Source organism: Aotus nancymaae, unplaced genomic scaffold (assembly GCF_030222135.1).
Source record: "Aotus nancymaae isolate 86718 unplaced genomic scaffold, 86718_ANA_hifiasm-v0.15.2.pri h1tg000040l, whole genome shotgun sequence".
Classification (NCBI taxonomy): domain Eukaryota; kingdom Metazoa; phylum Chordata; class Mammalia; order Primates; family Aotidae; genus Aotus; species Aotus nancymaae.
In genome coordinates, this window is record NW_026988454.1 from 115,982,948 (window position 1) to 115,988,699 (window position 5,752).

The window sequence follows — 5,752 nt, forward strand, 5'->3', positions numbered from 1 at the left end:
TTCTCTTTGTAGAATTGTGAATGGCAGTTCGTTCTTGATTTGGCTCTCTTTAAGTTTGTTATTGGTGTATAGGAATGCTTGTGATTTTTGCACATTGATTTTGTATCCTGAGACTTTGCTGAAGTTGCTTATCAGTTTCAGATTTTGGGCTGAGATGATGGGGTCTTCTAGATATACAATCATGTCATCTGCAAATAGAGACGATTTGACTTCCTCCTTTCCTATTTGGATACACTTTATTTCTTTTTCTTGCCTGATTGCTCTGGCTAGAACTTCCAGTACTATATTGAATAGGAGTGGTGAGAGAGGGCATCCTTGTCTAGTGCCAGATTTCAAAGGGAATGCTTCCAGTTTTTGCCCATTCAGTATGATATTGACTGTTGGTTTGTCATAAATAGCTTTTATTGTATTGAGATATGTTTCGTCAATACCTAGTTTATTGAGGGTTTTTAGCATAAAGGGCTGTTGAATTTTGTCGAAGACCTTCTCTGCATCGATTGAGATAATCATGTGGTTTTTGTTTTGGTTCTGTTTATGTGGTGAATTACATTTATAGACTTGCGTATGTTGAACCAGCCTTGCATCCCCGGGATGAATCCTACTTGATCATGGTGGATAAGCTTTTTGATGTGCTGTTGCAATCAGCTTGCCAGTACTTTATTGAAGATTTTTGCATCTATGTTCATCATGGATATTGGCCTGTAGTTTTCTTTTCTTGTTGAGTCTCTGCCGGGTTTTGGTATCAGGATGATGTTGGTCTCATAAAATGATTTGGGAAGGATTCCCTTTTTTTGGATTGGAATAGTTTCAGAAGGAATGGTACCAGCTCTTCTTTGTATGTCTGGTGGAATTTCGCTGTGAACCCATCTGGACCTGGGCTTTTTTTGGGTGGTAGGCTCTTAATTGCTGCCTTGACTTCAGACCTTGTTATTGGTCTATTCAGGGTTTCGACTTCTTCCTGGTTTAGGCTTGGGAGGAGCAAGTTTCCAGGAATTTATCCATTTCTTCCAGGTTTTCTAGTTTATGTGCATAGAGTGTTTGTAATAATCTCTGATGGTGATTTGAATTTCTGTGGAGTCTGTGATGATACCCTCTTTCTCGTTTTTTATTGCATCTATTTGGTTATTCTCTCTTTTCTTTTTTATTAATCTGGCTAGTGGTCTATTTTGTTGATCTTTTTGAAAACCCAGCTCCTGGATTTATTGATTTTTTGAAGGGTTTTTTGTGTGTCTATCTCCTTCAATTCTGCTCTGATCTTAGTTATTTCTTGTCTTCTGCTAGGTTTTGAGTTTTTTTGATCGTGCACCTCTAGCTCTTTCAATTTTGATGATAGGGTGTCAATTTTAGATCTCTCCTTGCTTCTCATATGGGCACTTATTGCTATATATTTTCCTCTAGAGACTGCTTTAAATGTGTCTCAGAGATTCTGGTATGTTGTGTCTTCGTTCTCATTGGTTTTGAACAACATCTTTATTTCTGCCTTCATTTCATTGTTTATCCAGTCAACATTCAAGAGAAAGTTGTTTGGTTTCCATGAAGCTGTGTGGTTCTGGGTTGATTTCTGAATTCTGAGTTCTAACTTGATTTCACTGTGGTCTGAGAGACTGTTGGTTATGATTTCTGTTCTTTTGCATTTGCTGAGAAGTGATTTACTTTCAATTATGTGGTTAATTTTAGAGTAGGTGTGATGTGGTGCTGAGAAGAATGTATATTCTGTGGATTTGCGGTGGAGAGTTCTGTAAATGTCTATTAGGTTTGCTTGGTCCAGGTCTGAGTTCAAGTCCTGGATATCCTTGTTAATTGTCTGTCTCGTTGATCTGTCTGATATTGACAATGAGGTGTTAAAGTCTCCCACTATTATTGTGTGGGAGTCTAAGTCTCTTTGTAAGTCATTAAGAACTTGCCTTATGTATCTCGGTGCTCCTGTATTAGGTGCATATATATTTGGGATCATTAGCTCTTCTTGTTGCATTGATCCTTTTACCATTATGTAATGTCCTTCTTTGTCTCTTTTGATGTTTGTTGCTTTAAAGTCTATTTTATCAGAGATGAGAATTGCCACTCCTGCTTTTTTTTGCTCTCCATTTGCTTGGTAAATCTTCCTCCATCCCTTTATTTTGAGCCTTTGTGTATCCTTGTATGTGAGATGAGTTTCCTGGATACAGCACACTGATGGGTTTTGGCTTTTTATCCAATTTGCCAGTCTGTATCTTTTGATTGGGGCATTTAGTCCATTTATATTTAGGGTTAATATTGTTATGTGTAAATTTGATACTGCCATTTTGATGCTAGCTGGCTGTTTTGCCCGTTAGTTGATGCAGATTCTTCACTGTGTTGATGCTCTTTACCATTTGGTATGTTTTTGGAGTGGGTGGTACTGGTTGTTCTTTTCTATGTGTAGTGCCTCTTTCATTAGTTGCATTTATTTTAAGGCTGAATTTACTCCCGTGCCATAAGTTTCTGTTTCTTCAGTTTCTTCTGGGATATTTTCTTCTTCTGGGCAACCTCCTCTTCTGGTTTAGGAACAATCTGTTCCTTTTCAGTAAGGATCATCTCAATGTGGCAGGGAGAACTCATGTATGGGTTAATTCGACCATGAGCTCTGTAGGTCCGGTGGTGCATCTTGGGTGCTTTGTTCACTTGAATATGCTCAATGACCAGGGATTCTACATCTAAACCCTTAAGTTCAGCATTACTCTCTGCATTTTTAAGCATGTGCAGCAAAAATTCAGCACTCTTTTTGGGCCACCGACCTTATGTCCAGCTCCACTGCTTGGCCTGGGCACACCTGCCAACTCTACCATTGTAACGTCGGAATGGTACACACTGTTTCTGTAAAGTGAAATCTTTCAGATACTTCATGGCTTTTTGTATATGCATACCCTTGATGGCCTGGGCAGTTTCACGTGTGTTCTTAAAGTGAACATGAAGATTGGAACCTCTTGATTTGCATGACTTTGTAGGGTTCTCCAGATCAAGTGACTAGTGAACCATTTTCACAGATTACCTCAGGCCACTTAGGGAAAGAGAGAATTTCTTTAAATTTTTAAAATTGTTATTTGATATTTCTAATCATTGGTCATCCTATAGCTTTCTCCCAAGTACATTTATATCTCAAACTATGGGACTACAAAAAATGTATGTATAATTTAATAAACATTTTCTTCCTAACAGTGTGATTAGAAGAATTCTCTTTACTCACAAACCCTCCCTTGGATCCTACTTGAAATATCCAGAATTAGCACAGCCCATTTAAGATATTAAAAGAGCTACATATTTTAATTGGGTTGAGTCCAGATAGAGTAATATATCAGTTAACCAACACATTTTCATGTATTAGTTTACTGTTTCCCAAATTTGCTGAATTACAAAATCACCTGTGGCTTTTGTTAAAAATGTCCCAAGCCCCTCCTTTGAAGATTTGGATCTAGTAAATCTTATGTGGTGTCTGAGGACTTCTGTTTTTCACAAGCACTGAGTGTCTCATGATCAGGCAGGTTTGGGAAGTATCAGATTAGGTAGTAAGTGGTAACCTGGTATCCTGCTGTTTTACATGGTGGAGTGCAGCTGACAGGACATCATGGGGATACTTGCATGATGGAGAGCAGTTAATATGTGAAACATGGGGCTCTGTGCATTAGGTAGAGAAGAGCCTCAGATTGGCCAGGGGTAGTTTGAGGTCACTAAATGCTTAAGGAAGGAAAGGAAGTATAGAATAATAATTGAAATTTGAATTTCTAGATTGCTTTGCAGCCTACACAATGTTTTTACGTTAGAGTCTTACTTGGTTTTCACAACTGGTCTGTAAATAAGCATTCCCTATATATCCATGTTATTTCTTAATCACAGAGGTTCAGGTGTTCACCTAAGGTTCTATGGGAAGTGTCAGGGCTGAGCCCTGCAGTGCATGCAGGAGCAGGGGATGAAGGGAGCCCTTCTCTTCTGATGCCATCAGCTGCTGACTTGACCACACATCTGACCTAGATGGCCATAAAATTTGTTCACCCTTTAAGCAACCAGGCACCTACTGAATGAACAAAGAGGATATGGACAATATCCCCCAAATGCTAGAAAATTTAAGTTCTGCTAAATTGAATATTACATACATTCCTCCAGAACCTGGCCTTATCCTGACAATTATTCAAATTGTGGTACATTTCTCTGGTCATAATGATAATAATCCCCAACATTTAACATGTGTCAGATACTGTGCTGAGTACTCTACTTGCTTTATCTCATATATTTGATAGTAATCCTAAGAGGTTGGTATTGTAACAAGGCCTGTTTTGCAGATGAGGAAATGAAAGCTCAAATAGCTTGAAACATTGGCCCATGATTGTTCTGCCAGTGAGTGGGAAAGTGAATATTCAAATTCAGGTTTGCAGTTTCTAGGAATTGCGCTACATAACCTTTACCATAACCCCCACCCCAACCCAACAGCTCCGACAGCCCATATTCACCAATGCACAGGGCAGCCTTGAGACTTGAAACTGGAATTAACCTATCAAGGCACAAACTTTAAAAATCAGCAAAAAAATAGAATGCATATAGCCTCAAATTGTCTGCACAGCTGCTTCCAGACTCTGTGGTCTTGCTAATGGTTATAGGTTATACCCAAAGTCTTGGTAATGATTCTACATCTCTTGTTAATGGCTATCCAATGGGGTCAGGGCCCCACTCTCACATGTTCTAACAATATAGGTAATCTTTAGAGGAGGATGATAAAAATAGCATGACTTTTTATAATTATATCCAAAATTTCCAGATAATTTTACATTTGATTGAAACCTCCTTGAAATTTTTAAGGCCAGTTCTATCCCTGAAGATATCGGTTCCCTCTTTTATGTCATGTGAAAAACTGGCTGGGCCCCATTCTATTTCCAACCTGTCATGAATGCCATCTGGTTTACTTAACCTAAGGCACCTGGATGTAACTGGTTTTGTTAGACATATGTAAATATCTTTTATTTAGATTATAGAAACCCAGGCATTGTAATCTCTTTTGACATCCATTAAAAATAAAAGGTCTACTTGTTTCAGTGACATAATTTTTCACAGACAAACAGAGGCTGCTTCTGTTGAAGTCACCTCTTGTAGAAGGCATACAAAATCGGCTAACAGTAATGTAATTGTGTTAGTGCTTTCCGAAGGTAAAACATATAAACAAAATGGAAAGTCTTAATTAGCATAACTCTTTATAGTAAAAGCCAAAAGCTGATAAAAGGGAGAAAATTATTATTATCAAATTATAGGGCTAGAGGAAGCAGTTTGGAGCAGCTCATCTATGTTGCCTGCCCATACCTAGGATGTGTCCTAACAGATTCTACAGACCCAGAAACAGATTAGGGAGCAAGAAACTTGGTAAATTAAAATATTTGGTAAGAAGAGAAAGTCAGAATCCGTGTTCAGCCACAAGCTGTGGCCTCAGTGAAAAGGAGGTGGATTTCTGACCTCTTTTCTGGGAGCTAGTGGAGTTCTGGCTTCTCACTCTTCCTGTTTAGATGATAGTGGTATTATTGCTGATTGTGCCCATATGTAACCTCTAGGCCCAGCTCCTCAAATTGCACTTAGCATCATGGTTTCCAACCATCCTCCTAAGCTCTCAACCAGAGGTCCAGAATCTCTCTAGGGTCACCTACAGTGGTCCTGCCTCCAGGGATTTAATGGAGTTGCCAAGCTATGACTCAAATCCCCTGTCTTCTCACTTTCCTCTCCACATAATTCATCATCAGCGCTCAGTGTCAATGAGCTG

At 38.8% G+C, this 5,752-nt stretch overlaps 1 pseudogene; it reads right to left on the bottom strand.

The window, feature by feature from the left end:
• Positions 1-2,399: 2,399 nt before the first annotated feature.
• LOC110569345 (large ribosomal subunit protein uL22-like) lies at positions 2,400-2,994 on the bottom strand (annotated as a pseudogene).
• Between the last annotated feature and the right edge of the window lie 2,758 nt (positions 2,995-5,752).